Source organism: Hordeum vulgare, chromosome 7H, assembly GCF_904849725.1.
Source record: "Hordeum vulgare subsp. vulgare chromosome 7H, MorexV3_pseudomolecules_assembly, whole genome shotgun sequence".
Classification (NCBI taxonomy): Eukaryota; Viridiplantae; Streptophyta; class Magnoliopsida; order Poales; family Poaceae; genus Hordeum; species Hordeum vulgare.
In genome coordinates this window covers 229,087,503-229,110,121 of record NC_058524.1, presented here as the reverse complement: position 1 = coordinate 229,110,121, position 22,619 = coordinate 229,087,503, and positions in this window count along the sequence as shown.

Sequence of the window (22,619 nt, the reverse complement as noted above, 5' to 3'; positions counted from 1 at the left end):
CCGACAGACAAAGGGAATTGTATACGGGATTGATTGAATCCTTGACATCGTGGTTCATCCGATGAGATCATCGTGGAACGTGTGGGAGCCACCATGGGTATCCAGATCCCGTTGATGGTTATTGGCCGGAGAACATCTCGGTCATGTGTGCATGCTTCCCGAACCTGTAGGGTCTACACACTTAAGGTTCGATGATGCTAGGGTTAAAGGGAATGTTATACGAGGTTACCAAAAGTTGTTCCGAGTCCCGGATGAGATCCCGGAGGTCACGAGGAGCTCCGGAATGGTCCGAAGGTAAATATTGATGTATAGGATGGATGGTTTTGGACACCGTAAATGTTTCGGGCGTCACCGGTAGCGTACCAGGACGACCGGGACCTCCAGAAATGGTCCCGGGGATCCACCGGGAGGGGCCACCAGGACCAAGAGGTAGCATGGGCCTAAAGGCGGAGGGCAGCCAGCCCCCAAGTGGGGTGGTGCGCCTCCCACAAGAGGCCCAAGGCGCAGGAGGGAGAGAAGGGGGGAAACCCTGGCGCTGGTGGGCCTAAGGACCGCCTAAGGGGTGCGCCAACCCCTCCCCCTGCCCTAGCCTCCGCAACTCCCATCTGGGGGGCCGCCGCACCACCTAGGGGGGAAACCCTAGGGGCGGCAACCCCCTCCCCTCCTCCTATAAATAGAGAGGGGTTTGGGGCTGTTTTCTACACGGTTTTCTCTCCTCTCGGCGCAGCCCTGCTCCCCTCCTTCCTCCTCCTCCCACGGTGCTTGGCGAAGCCGTGACGGGAGACCTCGTCTCTCCATCGACACCACGTCGTCATGCTGCCGGAGGGCTTCCCCAACCTCTCCCTCCTCCTTGCTGGATCAAGGTGCGGGAGACGTCATCGGGCTACACGTGTGTTGAACGCGGAGGTGCCGTGGTTCGGCACTAGATCGGAATCACACCGCGATCTGAATCGCCGCGAGTACGACTCCATCAACCGCGTTCTAGCAACGCTTCCTCTTAGCGATCTTCAAAGGTATGAATATGCACTCACCCCTCTCTCCTTGCTGGTCTCTCCATAGAAAGATCTGAATATGGCGTAGGAAAATCTTAAAATTTATGCTACGTTTCCAACAGTAACAGCCTAGGTTGAATTTTTGTCGAAATGTTCATGGTTTAAGAGCAGTTTTGAAAACCGTTTCTATTAATACAAAAAACGTGAATCGTATTTTTGATCCAATTATTAAACAATTTGTCGGAATGAGGCAAATGAGATGGCATTGAATAGGTGATGCAAATCCCCTCATTTCATACGTTGAAAGCTTTTCCAAATTCCATACGGTTAAAGAGGAATTTCAAAAAGGCGGAATTTAAGAAACCGAACAACCAGGTTAGTATTTTGGGGTTAATTTGAAAACGTCTAGTCCGATTGATGCAAATGATATGACGTTGGAAAGCTTATGAAAATGCGCAATTTTTTATATAAAAAGTTCCTTCCAACTATGAACGGCTTAAAAGTAGCTTAAAAAAGGCAGAAGTTGTATCGACTTCGTATTTTCACGTTAATTTCTCAATAGTTTCTCGGAATGGAGCAAATCATATGGCGTTTGAAAGCTTGAACAAATGTTAAACTTTTATATGTTGATTGTTTTTCCCAATTCTTTACGTTTTAAGTCAGTTTTAAAAATGACTAAAAAGGTTTTTTGGCCATAGATTTTACAAACTTTATCAAAATGGGACAAATAATATACCGTTCAAAAACTATGAAAATGCAAAAAAAATCATGTAGATAGTTTCTTCTCATTCGTAGCCGTTTTCAAGTAGTTTTGAAATAACGAGATCATGCATTTTGCCTTTTTCATGATACACATTCTTTGAAAATGCACCACGTGAAGAACTTGAAGTTCTTGGCATTTTTACCTAAATTTCACCCTGTTATTCACGTGTTGGATTTTTGCTCATAACACTCCATCTGTTAACCGGAATTGAGCAAGTGATATCCCGACGAAGAGCTGCTGTAAATATGCAACTTTACTGTGTTGACCTTTTTTTCATACTCATGACAGTTTAAAAGATTTGCATCCGACATTCATGCAGTGTAGTAGTTGAACTTTCCGTTGATTTCATGATGAATTTCCGTCGCATATTTTCGTTTGTAATTTCTCACCCATTCGTTGGTGTGACACAAATGATATTCCTTTTGTACAAATTTCTCTCATCATAATTTTTTTAACTTTCTCCGACCAAGGACTTGAACTTATAGCAACAAAAAAATTTGATCTTGCCTTTATATTCATCTTTCTCACATTAAACACACATTATGTAGTACGTGAACTTTCACCTTTTTATAATTTGATTTTTAAATTTTCTTTTTGTTGAAATTGAATTGTTAACTTCCCTCGGCATAACACTTGACCTTCTAGCAACAAACTTTCATACTTTGTTTTTGATTATTTTTTCACATATGAAAACACACATCATGTAGTTCGTGGACTTCTGGTTGTTTTCAGTTTGAACTGATCTATAATTTTTTTGCCTCTAACTCTTGAAGCACTCATTGAATTTTATCAAATGATATAAATAAAAACCTATTGGAAAGCACTTTGTTTTACAAAATCATGATGTGTTAAGAGCGTCTTTTGAACACACTAAAGCTTCTAAGCCTTTTTTTAGTTTAAACTTCTTCATTTTATTATTTAGTAACGAGAAAAAAAATCTGATTTTTTATATACTTCGAACTTCTGTCTTATTTTAATTTAAACTTCTTAGTCTTATTACTAGGAAGGAAATATGTTTTTTAATAAGAATCAAACATTTTTTTAATATTTGAACTTCACAGTTTTATTTTTCATAGAAACGGAAATAATTGAAGTTTTCCGTATACATCGGACTACTCTTTTTATTTTAATTTGAACTTCTTCATTTTAATTCTTTAGTAACTAGAAAAACCTGAGTTTTTTTATAAATATCGAACTTATCTATTTTTGTAATTTGAAATTCTTGGTTTATTCCTTTAAGCATTGAAATATCCTAGTTTTGTAGTAAATATTCGACAGTTCATTATTCAAATTTGAACTTCTTATTTTCATTCCTTAATAACAAGGAAAATCTGAATTTGTATAAATATCAAAATGCTTCTTCACAATTGTTCATAGCATTGTAATAGGATCGAACTTGTCTAAGTGTGTCAAACTATATGGGCACGAACTATAAACATGAAGCATGTCTACAATTGTTCATTTATAGAACACTAGGCAATATTTGATGAAACCAGGGAGGGATGTGGTCAGTCTTAAGAGAAGGAAGCCATGTAAAACTGTTGTAAACACGCAACTTTTCTGTGTTGATACTTTTTTTCATACTCGCGACGGTTTAAAAGATTTTCTTATGACATTCATGCAGTGTAGTAGTTGATCTTCCTGCTGCTTTCACGTTAAACTTCTATGACGTATTTTCATTTGTGAATTCTCACCCATTCATCGGTGTTACACAAATGATATTCCTTGTGTACAAACCTCTCTCACAATAATTGTTTTTAACTTTCTTCGACCAAGGACTAGAACTTATAGCAACAAAACATTTGGACCTTGTCTTTTTATTCATGTTTATCATATTAAACACACATCATGTAGTACGTGAAATTTCTTCGTTTTTATAATTTAATTTTTTTGAATTTATTTTTGAAACCAAATTGCTTCCAAATAATAGTTGAACTTCTTTGTGGATTGAGAGAACTACTTTAAAATAGAAAAAATAATTTATTTTTTGTGTTTCTAAACATGGAAATACAAGGTGAAACACATCAAAGACGCATGGCCAAAACACTGAAGAAAAAGAAGAAGATGCAACAATGCCTCTCTCGCCACCGAACGCCTTCCAACCAAAATTTTAGAAAATGGTCCAGCCTAGAAGTTTTGAACTTCCGCAATAGTAGTTGATTTTTTAACCTTTTGGCCGTGCGCCTTTTATGAACTTGGCATTTTGATGGATGCCCCTGGTTTTGGTAACTCCTCAGTGCTTTATTTTTTTGAAATTTTTAGCGATAGTAATACATGTACTTAAGTTACTGTATTTTGTCACGTACCAAAGGTGTAGAATGACAACGTGACGAAACTGTTTTTCGTCAAGGTACCAAAGGTCTAGAATGACAACGCAACGAACCAATTCTTCGAACTATCGATAAGCATGCACATGTGTCACACACAAAATAGACACGCGCACACCACACAAAACACACACACAGACTAAAATTCAATACATACATTGCTTTTCAATTTACACGCGAACTCCCTTGATTGTTTTGTGTAGTTTATTTTTTTCTTTATTTTTCTATACTTTTGTTCACCCTTGTTCTATGTTTTTGTAGTGAACTCCCGTGGTTGGTTTCTCTATTTGAACTGTTTTTGTTCTACTTATTTCACTTTTTTCTGGTGTCTTTCGTTCTTGAACTCCGTGTGGCTGATAGTTTGTGCTTCGCAAGGTACTTTCTTATAAATTATAGCCATGAGTCATTTTTATTTTTATTTAGCATTTTTCAAATTGACTATTTTTTGGACACACATATTTTTTGAAACGGCTTTGCAACTCTCTTTTCTTCTATGTTCTTTTTTTATCGACATGACAGAAAAATTGTTTTTTTTAACTCATTCTACTACGCACAAGCACACATGCACATCACATCGACAGAAAAAATTGGCTAACCCAAAATGAAAAAGGTTTCAGTGTCAACAGGCATAAACAATCGATTTTTTTGCATGAACTTACAAGAAATTTCCCCATGAGAAAAATACATGAACTTCACATGTACAATATTGTTTGTATTTTACACTAGAAGGTGGTGTGTTACAAGTGGACGGCAGCGCGCGTATATGAATAGAAAGAGAAGCAAGAATGGTGATGCCAGGGAAGACCTGATTCGGTCGTCCCTACAGTCCAAACGCGACAGCGAGTGCACCGGTGGTCGTCGTCGGTGTCCATAGATCCCATCCATCTACGTTCATTGGAGACCCACAACCAGGAGTGTAGGGACGACCGGATCCGGCAGAGCCCATTCGGTGTGTGAGGAATGAGGAAGTGATGAGGGAGATGGCAGCAAGGGAGGGTCACCGGTGGGGAAGAACGGGGTCAGGGGATGGTTGTTGTGGCAAATGTTGCGGGGTGGGGATGGAAGCACGGGGGACAGAGGAGGAGCTGCGCTTGAGGTAGACGGCGAGCGCGATAGCGACTGGGGGAGGATGCGGCCCTGACGAAGGTTGGGGGAGGATTCGGAGGAGAAGAACCATGGGGGAGGGGAGAAGTGTTGGGTAACGTAGCATAAATTCAAAAAAATTCCTACGCATATTCAGATCTTCCTATGGAGAGACCAGCAACGAGAGAGGGGTGAGTGCATCTTCATACCTCTGAAGATCCCTAAGCGGAAGCATTGCTAGAACGCGGTTGATGGAGTCATACTCGCTGCGATTCAGATCGCGGTGTGATTCCGATCTAGTGCCGAACTACGGCACCTCCGCGTTCAACACACGTGCAGCCCGGTGACGTCTCCCGCACCTTGATCCAGCAAAGAGGAGGGAGAGGTTGGGGAAGATCTCTGGCAGCACGACGGCGTGGTTTCGATGGAGAGACGAGGTCTCCCGGCAAGGCTTCACCAAGCACCGTGGGACGAGGAGGAAGGAGGGGAGCAGGGCTGCGTCGAGAGGAGAGAAAACCGTGTGTAAAACAGCCCCAAAACCCCCACTATATATAGGAGGAGGGGGTGCCACCCCTAGGGTTCCCACCCTAGGTGGTGCGGCAGCCCCCCAAATGGGAGGTCCGGCGGCCAGGGCAAGGGGAGGGGTGGCGCACCCCTAGGTGGGCCTTAGGCCCACCAGCGCCTAGGGTCCCCCCCCGTCTCCACCTCCTGCGCCTTGGGCTTCTTTGCGGGAGGCGCACCAGCCCACTTTGGGCTGGTTTCCCTCCCCCTTTTCGCCCATGCTACCTCTTGGGCTCGTGGCCCCTCCCGGTGGACCCCCGGGACCATTTCCGGTGGTCCCGGTACGCTACCGGTGCCGCCCCAAACATTTCTGGTGTCCAAAACCATCCATGCTATATATCAATCTTTACCTCCGGACCATGCCGGAGCTCCTCGTGATGTCCGGGATCTCATTCGGGACTCCGAACAACTTTTGGTAACCTCGTATAACAATTCCCTATAACCCTAGCGTCATCGAACCTTAAGTGTGTAGACCCTATGGGTTCGGGAGACAGGCAGACATGACCGAGACACCTCTCCGGCCAATAACCATCAGTGGGGTCCGGATACCCATGGTGGCTCCCACTTGCTCCATGATGATCTCATCGGATGAACCACGATGTCAAGGATTCAATCAATCCCGTATACAATACCCTTTATCTGTCGGTATAGAACTTGCCCGAGATTCGATCGTCGGTATACATATACCTTGGTCAATCTCGTTACCGGTAAGTCTCTTTACTCGTTCCATAGCACGTCATCGTGTGTCTAACTCCTTAGTCACATTGAGCTCATGATGATGTTCAACCGAGTGGGCCCAGAGATACCTCCCCGTCACACGGAGTGACAAATCCCGATCTCGATTCGTACCAACCCAACAGACACTTTCAGAGGTGACGTTTGATACACCCAAAGCACTCCTACGGTATCCGGGAGTTGCACAATCTCACATTCGAAGGAAAAGACACCTGATATTAGAAAAGCTTTAGCATACGAACAATATGATCTAGTGCGATGCTTAGGATTGGGTCTTGTCCATCACATCATTCTCCCAATGATGTGATCCTGTTATCAATGACATCTAATGCCCATGATCAGGAAACCATGATCATCTATTGATCATCGAGCTAGCCAACTAGAGGCTTGCTAGGGACACATTGTGATCTATTTATTCACACATGTATTAATGTTTCCTGTTAATACAATTATAGCATGAACAATAGACGATTATCATGAACAAGGAAATATGATAATAACCATTTTATTATTGCCTCTAGGGCATATTTCCAACAGTATCCCACTTGCACTAGAGTCAATAATCTAGTTACATTGTGATGTATCGAACACCCATAACATTATGGTGTTGATCATGTTTTGCTCGAGGAAGAGGTTCAGTCAATGGGTCTGCAACATTCAGATCCGTATGTACTTTACAAATATCTATTACTCCACTCTGGACATGGTCCTGGATGGAGTTGTAGCGACGTTTGATGTGCTTCGTCTTCCGGTGAAACCTGGGCTCCTTGGTTATGGCAATGGCCCTAGTGTTATCACAGAAGAGTGTCATTGGACCAGACGCACTTGGAATCACTCCAAGGTCGGTGATGAGCTCCTTCATCCAAATTCCTTCATGAGCCGTTTCTGAAGCAGCTATGTACTCCGCTTCACATATAGATGCTGCCATGACTTCTTGCTTGCTGCTGCACTAGCTCACTGCCCCACCATTCAAAACATACACGTATCCGGTCTGTGACTTAGAGTCATCCGGATCTGTGTCGAAGCTAGCATCGACGTAACCCTTTACGACGAGCTCTTCATCACCTCCATAAACGAGAAACATCTCCTTAGTCCTCTTCAGGTACTTAAGGATATTCTTGACCGTTGTCCAGTGTTCCATACCGGGATCACTTTGGTACCTCCCTACCAAACTTATGGCAAGGTTTATATCAGGTCTGGTACACAGCATGGCAAACATTAGAGAGCCTACGGCTGAAGCATAGGGGATAGTACTCATCTTCTCTCTATCCGCTGCCGTGGTCGGTGACTGAGTCTTACTCAATCTCATACCTTGCAAAACTGGCAAGAACCCTTTCTTTGAGTTTTCCATATTGAACTTCTTCAATATCTTGTCAAGGTATGTACTTTGCGAAAGACCTATGAGGCGCCTCGATCTATCTCTATAGATCTTGATGCCTAATATGTATGCAGCTTCTCCAAGGTCCTTCATTGAAAACCTCTTGTTCAAATAGGCCTTTATGCTCTCCAACATCTCTATATTATTCCCCATCAATAATATGTCATCCACATATAGTATGAGGAAAGCTACAGAGCTCCCACTCACTTTCTTGTACAGACATGCTTCTCCGTAAACCTGTATGAACCCAAACGCTTTAATCACCTCATTAAAGCGAATGTTCCAACTCCGAGATGCTTGCACCAGCCCATAGATGGAGCGGTGGAGCTTGCATACTTTGTTAGCACCCTTAGGGTCGACAAAACCTTCTGGTTGCATCATATACAACTCTTCCTTAAGATTCCCGTTAAGGAACGCTGTTTTGACGTCCATTTGCCAAATTTCATAATCATAACAGGCGACAATTGCTAACATGACTCGGACTGATTTCAGCTTCGCTACGGGAGAGAAAGTCTCTTCATAGTCAACTCCTTGAATTTGTTGAAAACCCTTTGCGACAAGTCAAGCTTTATAAACGGTCACATTACCGTTTGCATCAGTCTTCTTCTTGAAGATCCATTTATTTTCTATGGCTCGCCGGTCATCGGGCAAGTCCACCAAAGTCCATACTTCGTTCTCATACATGGATCCTATCTCATATTTCATAGCCTCAAGCCATTTGTTGGAATCCGTGCCCGCCATTGCTTCTTCATAGTTCGAAGGTTCACCATTGTATAACAACATGATTTCCATCACAGGGTTGCCGTACCACTCTGGTGCGGAGCGTGCCCTTGTGGACCTTCGCGGTTCAGTAGTAACTTGATCCGAAGCTTCATGATCATTATCATTAACTTCCTCTTCAGTTGGTGTAGGCTCCACAGGTACTATTTCCCGCACTGCGCTACTTTCCTGTTCAAAAGGGGGTGTAATTACCTCATCAAGTTCTACTTTCCTCCCACTTACTTCTTTCGAGAGAAACTCTTTCTCTAGAAAGGATCCGTTCTTGGCAACAAAGGTTATACCTTTGGATCTAAGATAGAAGGTATACCCAATAGTTTCCTTAGGGTATCCTATGAATATGCATTTCTCCGCTTTGGGTTCGAGCTTCTCTGGTTGAAGTTTCTTCACATAAGCATCGCAGCCCCAAACTTTAAGAAACGACAACTTAGGTTTCTTGCCAAACCATAGTTCGTACGGTGTCGTCTCAACGGATTTAGACGGTGCCCTATTTAAAGTGAATGTTGCAGTTTCTAAGGCGTATCCCCAAAATAATAGCGATAAGTCGGTAAGAGACATCATAGATCATACCATATCAAATAAAGTGCGATTACAACATTCATATACTCTGTTGCGTTGCGGTGTGCCACGCGGCGTCAGTTGTGAAACGATTCCACACTTCCTTAGGTGTGTGCAAAACTCGTGAGTCAAATATTCTCTTCCACGATCAGATCGTAGACACTTAATTTTTCTGTCACGTTGATTCTCAACCTCACTCTGAAATTCCTTGAACTTTTCAAACGTCTCAGATTTGTGCTTCATCAAGTAGATATACCCATACCTACTCAAATCATCGGTGAGAGTGAGAACATAACGGTAGCCACCGCGAGCTTCAACGTTCATTGGACCACACACATCAGTATGTAATATTTCCAATAAGTCGGTCGCTCTCTCCATTATTCCTGAGAATGGAGTCTTAGTCATCTTGCCCATGAGGCACGGTTCGCATGTGTCAAATGATTCAAAGTCAAGAGACTCTAATAGTCCATCATTATGGAGCTTCTTCATGCGCTTAACACCGATATGACCAAGGCGGCAGTGCCACAAGTATGTGGGACTATCATTATCAACTTACATCTTTTGGTACTAACACTATGAATATGTGTAACATCACGATCGAGATTCATCAAGAATAAACCATTCACCAGCGGAGCATGACCATAAAACATATCACTCATATAAATAGAACAACCATTATTCTTTGACTTAAATGAGTAGCCATCTCGCATTAAGCAAGATCCTGATACAATGTTCATGCTCAAAGACGGTACTAAATAACAATTATTAAGGTTTAAAACTAATCCCGATGGTAGATGTAGAGGTAGCATGCCGACGGCGATCACATCGACCTTGGAGCCATTCCTGACGCGCATCGTTACCTCGTCCTTGGCCAGTCTCCGCTTATTCCGCAGTTCCTGCTTTGAGTTGCAAATGTGAGCAACAGCACCAGTATCAAATACCCATGAGCTACTACGAGCGCTGGTAAGGTACACATCAATAACATGTATATCACATATACCTTTAACGTTACCGGCCTTCTTGTCCGCTAAGTACTTGGGGCAGTTCTGCTTCTAGCGACCTTTTCCCTTGCAATAGAAGCACCCAGTCTCAGGCTTGGGTCGATTCTTTTTCTTCTTCCCGGCATCTGGCTTACCGGGTGCGGCAAAGGATTTGCCGTCTTTCTTGAAGTTCTTCTTACCCTTGCCCTTCTTGAAACTGGTGGTCTTGTTGACCATCAACACTTGATGCTCTTTCTTGATTTCTACTTCTGCAGACTTGAGCATCGAGTACAACTCGAGAATGGTCTTCTCCATCCCTTGCATGTTGTAGTTCAGCACAAAACCTTTGTAGCTTGGTGGGAGAGACTGGAGGATTCTGTCAATTATAGCATCATCCGTAAGTTCGACTCCAAGTGAAGTCAGACGACCGTGTAACCAAGACATTTTGAGTATGTGCTCACTGACAGAACTGTTCTCCTCCATATTACAGCTAAAGAACTTGTCGGAGACTTCATATCTCTCGACACGGGCATGAGCTTGAAAAACTAGTTTCAGCTCTTGGAACATCTCATATGCACCGTGTTGCTCAAAACGCCTTTGGAGCCCCGTATCCAAACTGTATGACATGCCACACCTAACCAGAGAGTAGTCATCACTCCGCGTTTGCCAGACGTTCAGAATGTCCTGGGCTACTGCGGGAGCGGGAGGGTCACCTAGCGGCGCATCAAGGACATAAGCCTTTTTAGTTGCTTCAAGGATGAGCTTCAAGTTGCGAACCCAATCCGCATAGTTGCTACCATCATCTTTCAGCTTGTTTTTCTCTAGGAATGCGTTGAAATTGAGGTTGGCGTTTGCTACTGCAACAAAAGATCTTCCAACGGTGCCAGAAACACGTGCTGACGGGAGACTGTTCTTGTCTTGATTCTCCTCAGCAACGGCACCAGGAATCCTTCTGCTACGGCTACACCTTAAGGGACTTCCTAGGAAAATATGCAAATGATTTCCCCCATGTCCTTGGAGCCTTGCGTTGGTGTTCCCTCGAAGCGGAAAAGGTGATGTAGCGCAGCGGTGGTAAGTATTTCCCTCAGTTTGAGAACCAAGGTATCGATCCAGTGAAGGAGTATCACAAGTGCGTGCACAAACACAAAAAGCTTGCTCCCAACGCTATGAAGGGGTTGTCAATACCTTATAGATTGTTCGCCAAGTGAGAACTGAAAGCAACAAAGTAACAAAGAAAAGTAAAAACGAAAGTGGAAACGATAGGTGTGAATACACCCAGGGGCCTTAGTGTTTACTAGTGGCTTGTCTCATGAAAGCAAGTAGACGGAGGGTGAACAAATTACTGACGAGCAATTGATAGAACCGCGCAAAGTCGTGACGTCATCTATGGCAATGATTATATCTATAGGCATCACGTCCAAAACAAGTAGACCGATACTTTCTGCATCTACTACTATTACTCCACACGTCGACCGCTATCCAGCATGCATCTAGTGTATTAAGTCCAAAAGAACAGAGTAACGCCTTAAGCAAGATGACATGGTGTAGATGGACAATCCCATATCTACGACAAAGCCCACCTTGTTACCCTTGATGGCAACTACACGATTTGTGCCTTGTTGCCCCTACTGTCACTAGGAAAGGTCACCACACGGTAAGAACCCAAAACCAAGCACTTCTCCCATTGGAAGAATCATAGATCTAGTTGGCCAAACAAAACCCAAGACTCAGAGAGACTTACAAGGATATCAAATCATGCATATAAGAAATCAGCAAAGACTCAAATATATATCATAGATAATCTGATCACAAATCCACAATTCATCGGATCTCGACAAACACACCGCCAAAGAGGATTACATCGGATAGATCTCCATGAAGATCATGGAGAACTTTGTATTGAAGATCCAAGAGAGAGAAGAAGCCATCTAGCTACTAATTACGGACCCGTAGGTCTGAAGTGAACTACTCACGAGTCATTGGAGGGGCGATCATGTTGATGTAGAAGCCCTCCAACTCCAAAGTCCCCTCCGGCAGGGCACCGGGGCGGGTCTCTAGATGAGATCTCGCGGAAACGAAATCTTGCGGCGGCGGAAAAGTATTTTCGTGGATCCCTTGATTTTTTCTGTATTTTAGGGAATATATAGGCGAAGGATTTAGGTTAGGGGGCGCCAGGGTGGCCACAAGCCTGCTGGCCGCCGCCCCCTGGTGGCGGTTAGGGGCTTGTGGGCCCCCTGTAGCCCTCGTGGCTTGGCCCTCAAGCCCCCTGATCTTCCGTCCAGGAAAAAAATCATTTCGGGGATTTTATTCCGTTTGGACTCTGTTCCAAAATCAGATCTGAAAAGAGCCAAAAACACAGAAAAAACAGGAACTGGCACTTGGCACTGAATTAATAAGTTAGTCCCAAAAAAGATATAAAAGGTACATGTCGTGGGTATAAGCCTGACAGTAGATGTGTAGGGTACGAAAGGGATGGGCACAGCCTTAGCTACGGCGAGGTTGTATAAGTTCAGGCCCCTCTGCGGTGGAGGTAACAGCCCTACGTCTCAGTGCTCGGGGAGCTTGTTGTCGAGTGGAATATCGAATACAGTGAATTGCTAACCCCTGCACCAGTGGGGGAGGGTGGCTTATATAGAGTGCGCTGCCCTCCACAACGGTTCGGTGCACAGGGGTGGAGTAGTGGCGAATAAATGTCTACGTTACAGGTAACATACGTCTTAAATGCTAATAAAGGCACATGGAAACGTATGACCATTTCCCTCCAGGGGGTTACGATGCACAGAGTGGAATCCAGTCGGTTAGTTTGATAAACTCTGAATGCTAATCTTCGACTGGACGGTCGAGGATCTGTTACCGACTGGATGGAGGGAACTCCTTAGTTCAGTCGGAACTGACTAAGGGTCTTATCCCTTATGAGGGGTAGTCCTTGGGTTGGACCTACAAGGCAGGCCTATGACGCTACCCTAGGACTATGACCCCATCATTAGTCCCCGAATGGATTGGGGTTGGAAGGACGAAGCGATGCTTGAAGTTTGGATCCGACTGGAACGGATGTGACTTTGGCGTTGCTGGCCTCGATCCATTTTATCTTTTCTGACCAACGATCCGAGTGGAATTCTTTGTGGAATAAACTGTCGGAAACCGAGTGCTTCCAGGGTATCTCCTGACGCGACCAGTCAACTGACAGCGGCGGATTTTCCGGGATCCTCAAATTTCGGTTATCGCGCGCTCAGCGGGGATGATGCCATCGCGCTCGAGTAGCGCCTGACGCCTCGATTCTTGCGCCTTCATCTTCTCCACTAATATCGCTGCGGTTGGTCGGGGGATAAGGTTACAGGGCCACCTGCCAGTGACACAGTCGGAACCTTACTTAAACTCCAGCGGCGAGGGTTTTCTCGTTACGCTCGCCGGATCTCTTGCCTTTGCTTGCTCCGCTCCTCTCGCCTTCCCCTGCGCACCCAAGCTTCCTCCTTTTCCTTCTCCTTCGTGGACCTGCAGCTTCCGCCATGACCAAGGGACAGACCAGCAAGCTGGAGGCGAAGAAGAAGAAGGGGAAGGCGGCGGCTCCTGCTCAGCGGCGGCAGCGAGCGTTGCCGGCGGGGTGGATCCAGGGGGACTTCCTCCCCTCCATGGTGACGGAGGGAGATTTGCTGCAGCTGGTGGAGCACGGGATGATCGTGCACAAGTCGTGGAGGCTGCCGGCGGAGAATGAGATCGAGTCGGCGCCCCGGGAGGGGGAGCGCATCCTGCTGCTCAGCCACGTATATCGAGGTTTCTCTCTGCCCCCGCATCCTTTCTTCAAAGGCATTATGAACCACTTCCGGGCGCAGCTTCACCACTTTCCCCCGAATGCTATAGCTCATCTCTCTGCTTTCATCGTCCTGTGCGAGTGCTTCATCGGCTGTCCTCCCCATTGGGACTGTTCAAACATATTTTCTCTGCTAGATCCCAAACTATCAAACGACTTCACCAGTCGGATGATAAGACACACCTTCTCCAACTCTGCGGAGGCTTAGGTTTCAAGAAGAAGAGTAGGAGTAGTTATCCTGCCTTTCAGCTGAGTGAGTCGGTTAGGAACTGGCAGTCGACGTGGTTCTACTGCCAGGACGTTGCCTGCCCGAATGCCACGACAGGGCTGCCTCCCTTTAGCTTAGATCGACCCGCTCCGCCTAAGCAGCTTGCGCTCACGAAGGCGGAGAAGGTCAACATCCAGCCTCTGGTCGTCGCACTCGTAGATGTCGTCAGGACAGGAGTCACCGGCATAGATTTGCTGGAGATTTTCCTCGGTCGGCGCATACAACCACTGCAGGCTCGCGACCATGCCATGTGGCACTACACGGGGCCCGAAGACTCCACTTGGACCAACGTCTTGGGCGTGACCGAGGAGAAGGTGGCGTCATGGGTGCTCCAGATCACAGGCGCCTGTGAGAACCCCAGAGGGTCTCGGCGAGTGAGGGCTTTCTGCGCGGACAATCCTCCTCCGTACCAGGTGAGTACCATTTGTCGAGTGCATGTATCTGTCTTAGTTTTATTGTTTTCTTGAATCTCTGCCTGGCGTCTGATGTCGCCGACTGTATTCTATGCAGGAGTGGACCAACTGGTTTTCTCCTGTCTCGAACGGGAACCCGGCCGAGGAGGAGGAGGAGGGCAGCCAGGAGGGCAGCGTGGAGAGCGCCGAGTATGTCTCCGACAGCGGGGAAACGGAGGATGAGTCTAGTGAGGAGGAGGAGGAAGACGAAGAGCAGGACTCGCCGCCGCCGCTGCCGGAGCACCGAACCAAGCGTCGACATGAACCTGCAGTTCCCTCGGCCCCTCCAGCATCCTCGAGTGCTCCGCCCACTGCTCCCGTGGTCCCGAGTGCTCGGAGCTCCAAGAGGACCAGGGACGTTGCTGCTGAGCCTGCGGGTCAGCCTTCCAAGGTGGCTAAACCGAGCGGATCTAAACCTCGGAAGGCTTTGCCGCGGATGAGGGTCACTGTTCCCGTCACCTCAACGTAAGTGCATTGTTCTTCTTCTGATATTCGATTGAACTCCTGTTTGATGGTCGAATGAATTTCACTCGACAGGGTTGCCACCTCTGCCACCTCTCCGGCGCGCCAGGAGGATGATCCCATGGACGCGGACAACGTCGTCTCGTCCCAGCCAGGTGCGTTGTAGCGATTCCGAAAGTTTTATATTATCGCATCGCGAATTCTGTCTTCGGTCTTGCCCCTTTCTTTTTCTGAGATCTCGCGCCGTTCGGTCTCGCAGGGGTGATTTATGTGGATGAGGGTGACCAGGGGAGACCTGGGCAAGCTGCGGAGCCTGTTCTTGAGGCTGTCCCGCCAGTTACTGCTCTCACCACGGACGTGCCGCCGACTGAGGCGATGCCGCCGACTGAGGAGGCGCTGGTGGCTGCTGAACTGACTGGAGCGGTCTTTGGGATGCCCAAGGAGCTTCCAACGATTCCAGGCCCGTCGAATGTCGAGTTCAACGTCCAGCGCCTCCCGGAGGATCAGGTGGGAGCGGCCAAGGGGGTCGTGGTGCAGGCGCAGCTGATGGCGGGAGAAGCCAAGAAAGCGTACGACTCCATCGTATCCTTGTACCAGCGGAGCTTGGAGCTGCGGGACGATATCCGAGTAAGTGGGCTAGTAAGTATTTACTTTTCTCTTGTAACCCACTGGGTGTGCTCGGATACCGTATGATGTTTGCAATGGGTTCACTCTGAGTGAACCCAGTGGGTGTAGTCCCCGAGACTTCTGTCGAGTGCTTGCACCGGCAGTTGTCTTTATGCATATTGTCTTTGACTTGGTCAGATCCGTAAATAATATGGTCGACTGCTAACAGTTGGGGCACTCGGAGTGCACCTACTGTAAGAGTCCCCGAGAGTAATTTTACTCAGGTCAGGTAGTATTGGCCTTGTAGGCGTAGGTGTTGTCATGTATCTCAATAGGGCGGACCTGTTTGAGTTTCATGCCAGTGGGGTCACTCTCAGTGAACCCACTGGGTGTAGTCCCCGAGACCGCTGTCGACTGCTTGCTTCGGCAGGGGTCTGAAGAACTTAGACTTTTTAGTGTTGGATTTGTCTGTTCGTCTCTTGTTGCTGGCTGGCAGAAAACTTGTGAGATGGGGACAGCATACGAGACTCTTAGGGTGGAAAAGGTTTAGTTTGCCGGTGAGCTGGATGCGGCACTGATTGGAATGGCTGGTATGAAGGAGGTTCTGGTGGAACGAGAGAAGTCGTTGGAGCAGGCTCGTGAAGCGAACAAGGTACTGACTGTTGAAGTTGAGAAGATGAAGGCGCAAAGGTCTGATCTGATGGGGCAAATGAATGTGCTGAACAAGCGGTGTATAGCGCAGGAGAAATACGTCAGTGACTGGGCTCGGCACATGATGACGCGTCTGGGTGGTAAGTCCTGTTTTTCCGAGTGCTTGTGGTACATGCGTTACACTCGGCGCTTATTGTTTGCTTGTCCTGTGTTTGCAGATTTTTGCATGGACGCTGAAGCTGAAGCAGCTGACGTGGAGCGGTCGATTCACGATAACATTCCACTCAGCGAGGACGCCAATCGAGATCTGCTCGCAGCGCACATTCGCGTGGGCAAAGTTGGTCCTTTCATCGGTCGATTGAGAGAAGTTGTCGACCGGATCGACAAGGAGCTTTGGACGGAAGATGAGTCGCGGCATGAGATGGAAAACTTGATGACTCGACTGGAGGAGGTCCCAAACCGGGTGCAGTCATGGAAGAAATCTGCGGCTCGCTGTGGTGCAGACCTTGCACTGTCCCTGGTCCAAGTGCATTGCAAGGAGGTGCGCGAGGAGAAGCTGAAAGCGTTGAAGGTCGCCAACACGAAGAAACTTCGATTCGAAGACTTCATGGAAACATTCCTTGAGAGTGCCACCCGCATCGCCGACGGGATCGACTTGGACACATTCGTGGAGCCCTCCAGTCCTGGCGCCAATCCGGACGACGCGTAAGAAAACTTTTACCTCGGTATGCCGAGTGTTGATTGTAAGAAACCTTGGCCACTTCTGTTGGCCGTCACATTCTTGGTTCGGTGCGGGTAAGCTTGATCCGCACCGAGTGAACCATCTTGAGGTGAACTTCGAATTTGAATCAAATCGTTTGCTCTTCTGTTGCAATTTTGGCTCGAGTTTTGTTTGGCGTTTCTTGGTTAAGCCAATGGCAAACATGCGGAGCATGTAATTAGCAGTTTCCTTGACATCTGTGTGAACCTATCTGAGGGTCTGCCAAGTCACCGAGTGGATCTGTAGGAACACTCAAGGGTAATAGAGTACTTAGGCGATTCATGATCGCGGCTAAGTCTTCGAGTGCGACAGATATGCCGCACTCGGAGCGAGTTGTTACCCATGTCAGTTGTCTTGACATCCACATGAGCCTCAATGAGGGTCTGCTACTCATGTAATTGTCAGTTGTCTTGACATCCACATGAGCCTCAATGAGGGTCTGCTGAGTCCCCGAGTGGATCTGTAGGATACACTCGAAGGTAATAGAGTACTTAGGGGATTCATGATCGCGGCTAAGTCTTCGAGTGCGACGGACATGCTGCACTTGGAGCGAGTTTTTACTCATGTAATTGTTAGTTGTCTTGACATCCACATGAGCCTCAATGAGGGTCTGCTACTCATGTAATTGTCAGTGGTCTTGACATCCACATGAGCGTCAATGAGGGTCTGCTGAGTCTCCGAGTGTATCTGTAGGATACAGTCGCGGGAAGCTTTCCGATTTCAGCGATTCTTGATCGCAGTTAAGTCTTCGAGTGTGACGAGTAGTGCACGCTCGGAGAAAGTTATTACTTAGGCGATTCTTGATCGCAGCTAAGTCCCTGAGTGCAACGTTCAGTGCACGCTCGGAGAAAGTTATTACTTAGGTGATTCTGGATCGCAGCTAAGTCCCCGAGTGCGACGTTCAGTGCGCACTCGGAGGAAGTTAGTACTTAGGCGATTCTTGATCGCAGCTAAGTCCCCGACTGCGACGTTCAATGCACATTCGGAGAAAGTTAGTACTTAGGCGATTCTGGATCGCAGCTAAGTCCCCGAGTGCGACGTTTAGTGCACACTCGGAGAAAGTTAGTACTTAGGCGATTCTAGATCGCAGCTAAGTCCCCGAGTGCGACGTTTAGTGCACACTCGGAGGAAGTTAGTACTTAGGCGATTCTGGATCGCAGCTAAGTCCCCGAGTGCGACGTTTAGTGCACACTCAGAGAAAGTTAGTACTTAGGCGATTCTGGATCGCAGCTAAGTCCCCGAGTGCGACGTTTAGTGCACACTCGGAGAAAGTTAGTACTTAGGCGATTCTGGATCGCAGCTAAGTCCCCGAGTGCGACGTTTAGTGCACACTCGGAGAAAGTTAGTACTTAGGCGATTCTGGATCGCAGCTAAGTCCTCGAGTACGACGTTTAGTGCACACTCGGAGAAAGTTAGTACTTAGGCGATTCTGGATCGCAGCTAAGTCCCCGAGTGCGGCGTTTAGTGCACACTCAGAGAAAGTTAGTACTTAGGCGATTCTGGATCGCAGCTAAGTCCCCGAGTGCGACGTATAGTGCACACTCGGAGAAAGTTAGTACTTAGGCGATTCTGGATCGCAGCTAAGTCCCCGAGTGCGACGTTTAGTGCACACTCGGAGAAAGTTAGTACTTAGGCGATTCTGGATCGCAGCTAAGTCCCCGAGTGCGACGTTTAGTACACACTCGGAGAAAGTTAGTACTTAGGCGATTCTGGATCGCAGCTAAGTCCCCGAGTGCGACGTTTAGTGCACACTCGGAGAAAGTTAGTACTTAGGCGATTCTGGATCGCAGCTAAGTCTCTGAGTGCGACGTTTAGTGCACACTCGGAGAAAGTTAGTACTTAGGCGGATCTGGATCGCAGCTAAGTCCCCGAGTGCGACGTTTAGTGCACACTCGGAGAAAGTTAGTACTTAGGCGATTCTGGATCGCAGCTAAGTCCCCGAGTGCGAGGTTTAGTGCACACTCGGAGAAAGTTAGTACTTAGGCGATTCTGGATCGCAGCTAAGTCCCCGAGTGTGACATTGAGTGCACACTCGGAGAAAGTTAGAACTTAGGCGATTCTGGATCGCAGCTAAGTTTTTTTTGAGACCGGAGTGTGTGACCGCGGAAGAATTCTGAAACTGCAAAAGCTCAATCTGCTTTATATTATTTCATCAATACTTGTTCTTTACATCGCTTCAGTTGACGGTCACGTGTAGAAGCGCTTCAGGAGATCTCCGTTCCATGCTCGCGGCTCGTCTGTCTCCCTGTCGATGTTGTAGAGTCCGTATGCTCTGTTGTTCAGCACCTTGGAGATGATGAAGGGTCCTTCCCAGGCAGGAGCCAACTTGTGAGGTCTTTGTTGATCGACTCGGAGCACCAGGTCGCGTGCTTGGAACGTGCGACTCCTGACGTGGCGTGCGTGAAAGCGCCGCAGACCTTGTTGATAAATGGTTGAGCGAGTCAGTGCCATCTCGCGCTCCTCCTCTAGAAGGTCCACTCCATCTTTCCTTGCTTGTTCTGCTTCAGCTTTGGAGAAGAGTTCGACTCGTGGAGCATTGTGAAGCAAGTCACTCGGAAGGACTGCTTCTGCTCCGTAAACGAGGAAGAACGGTGATCGCCCTGTAGATCTGTTCGGGGTTGTGCGGAGACCCCAAAGCACTGAAGGTAGTTCGGTGACCCATGCGCTAGCGGCATGTCCCACCTCTCGCAGGAGTCTGGGCTTCAAACCTTGCAGAATAAGTCCATTCGCCCGCTCTGCTTGTCCATTGGATTGAGGATGCGCCACGGAAGCAAAATCCACTCGGATACCTTGGCTTGCACAGAAACCTTTGAATCTGTCCGAGTCAAAGTTTGTCCCGTTGTCCGTGATTATGCTGTGAGGTACACCGAATCTGGAGATGATGTCCCTGACAAACTTGATGGTTGTTAGGGCGTCGAGCTTCTTGATGGGCTTGGCTTCAATCCATTTTGTGAACTTGTCGACTGCCACCAACAAATGTGTGTATCCTCCTTGGCCTGTCCTGAATGGACCGACTGTATCTAATCCCCATACTGCAAACGGCCACACAAGAGGGATTGTCTTCAACGCAGATGTTGGCTTGTGGGACTTGTTGGAGTAGAACTGACAGCCTTCAGATCGGTCGACCATATCTTTAGCCATTTCGTTTGCCTGCAACCAGAAGAAACCAGCTCTGAATGCTTTGGCGACGATCGCTCTCGAAGAGGCGTGATGACCAGGTTCCCAAGTGAATATCTTCCAGGATTAACTGTCGCTCCTCTGGGGAGATGCACCGTTGAAGAACATCTGAAACGCTTTCCTTGTAAAACTGGCCATCAATGACAGTGAACGACTTCGACCTGCGGACTATCTGCCTGGCCTGGACTTCGTCTTCTGGTAATTCCTGCCTCACGATATATGCAATGATCGGCACAGTCCAATTGGGGATGATAGCAAGAATCTCCATGATCAGATCAACCACAGTAGGTACGTCGACTTCAGTCGGATCTGTCGAGCTCTTTGGTTGTACTGGTTCCTCTGTGAAAGGATCTTCTTTGACCGAGGGAAGGTGGAGGTGCTCGAGGCAGACGTCACTCGGGACTGGTTTTCGAGTGGATCCGAGTTTTGCCAACTCATCAGCTGCTTGGTTCTTCAGTCGCGGAACATGGTGGAGTTCTAGACCTTCAAACTTTTTCTCTAGCTTCCTCACCGCATTGCAGTATGTAGTCATGGTGGGATTCCTGACGTCCCACTCCTTCATCACTTGATTGACCACCAAATCCGAATCGCCGTAGACCATTAGGCGACGGACGCCGAGTGAGATGGCCATGCGCAATCCGTAGAGGAGAGCTTCATACTCTGCCTCGTTGTTGGAGGAATCAAAGTGTATCTGCAGCACATACTTAAGTTTGTTTCCCTTTGGCGATATGATCACAACGCCAGCGACGGAACCATTCAACATCTTGGACCCATCGAAGAACATTGTCCAGTGAGCCGAGTAGATGTGGGTTAGTTGTTGTTGTTCTACCCATTCTGCTATGAAGTCAGCCAGAGCTTGAGAATTAATAGCTTTTTTGGCCTCGAACTTGATATCGCAGTACAACATCTCCATTGCCCACTTCGCCACTCGGCCTGATGCGTCTCGATTGTGGAGGATTTCCGCCAACGGAGCGTCAGAAACGACAGACACCGAGTGGTCTTGGAAATAATGGGCCACCTTCTTCGCAGTCATGTAAATCCGGTAGATAAGTTTTTGATAGTGGGGATACCTCTGCTTGGAAGGAGTCAGGACTTCGGAGACGTAATACACTGGCCGTTGAACTTTGTATGGTTTGCCTTCTTCTTCTCGTTCGACTGTAAGAACAGTGCTGACGACTTGATTTGTAGCCGCGATATACAGAAGAAGGGGCTCTTTACTGAGCGGAGCAGTAAGAACCGGCTAGGTGGAAAGTAGGACTTTGAGGTCATCGAATGCGACTTGGGCTTCGTCTGTCCACTCAAAAGTATCTGATTTCTTCATGAGTCGGTACAGAGGAAGTGCTTTCTCGCCGAGTCGACTGATGAACCTGCTCAAAGCCGCTAGGCAATCTGTGAGCCGTTGAACATCGTGTATTCTGACCGGCCTCTCCATTCGGACGATGGTCCCGATCTTTTCGGGGTTGACATCGATCCCTCGTTCGGAAACGAAGAAACCGAGTAACTTTCCGCTGGAAACGCCGAATGAACATTTGGCGGGGTTGATCTTGATATCGTACCTACGAAGGTTGGCGAATGTTTCTGCCAAGTCAGTCAGCAGGTCGGAACCTTTGCGTGACTTGACTACGATATCATCCATATACGCCTCCACATTCCGACTGATCTGGTCGAGGAGACATTTTTGGATCATGCGCATAAAGGTAGCTCCTGCATTCTTCAAACCGAATGGCATAGTGATGTAGCAGAAGCACCCGAATGGGGTGATGAAGGCTCTTTTTAATTCATCGGGGCCATACAGACGGATCTGATGATAGCCCGAGTAGGCATCAAGAAATGACAATCGCTCGCAGCCCGGAGTTGAATCGACAATTTGATCGATGCGGGGGAGCGGAAAATGGTCTTTCGGGCAGACCTTATTGAGATGCTTGAAGTCGATGCACATTCGGAGTGACTTGTCCTTCTTGGGCACCATGACAACATTGGCGAGCCACTCGGAGTGGTGAACCTCGCGAATGAAGTTGGCTGCCAACAGCTTGGCCAGCTCTTCTCCGATTGCCTTCCTCTTATGCGCGGCGGACCGACGCACGCGTTCTCGGACAGGCCGAGCAGTGGGATCCACATACAGTCGGTGCTCAGCCAACTCCCTGGGTACACCTGGCATGTCAGAGGGTTTCCATGCGAAGATGTCCCAGTTCTCACGGAGGAATTGGGTGAGCTCAGCTTTCTATTTAGGATCGAGGGTGGTGGAGATGTTCGTCGGGGCAGCAGTGGCGTCCGTCGGGTG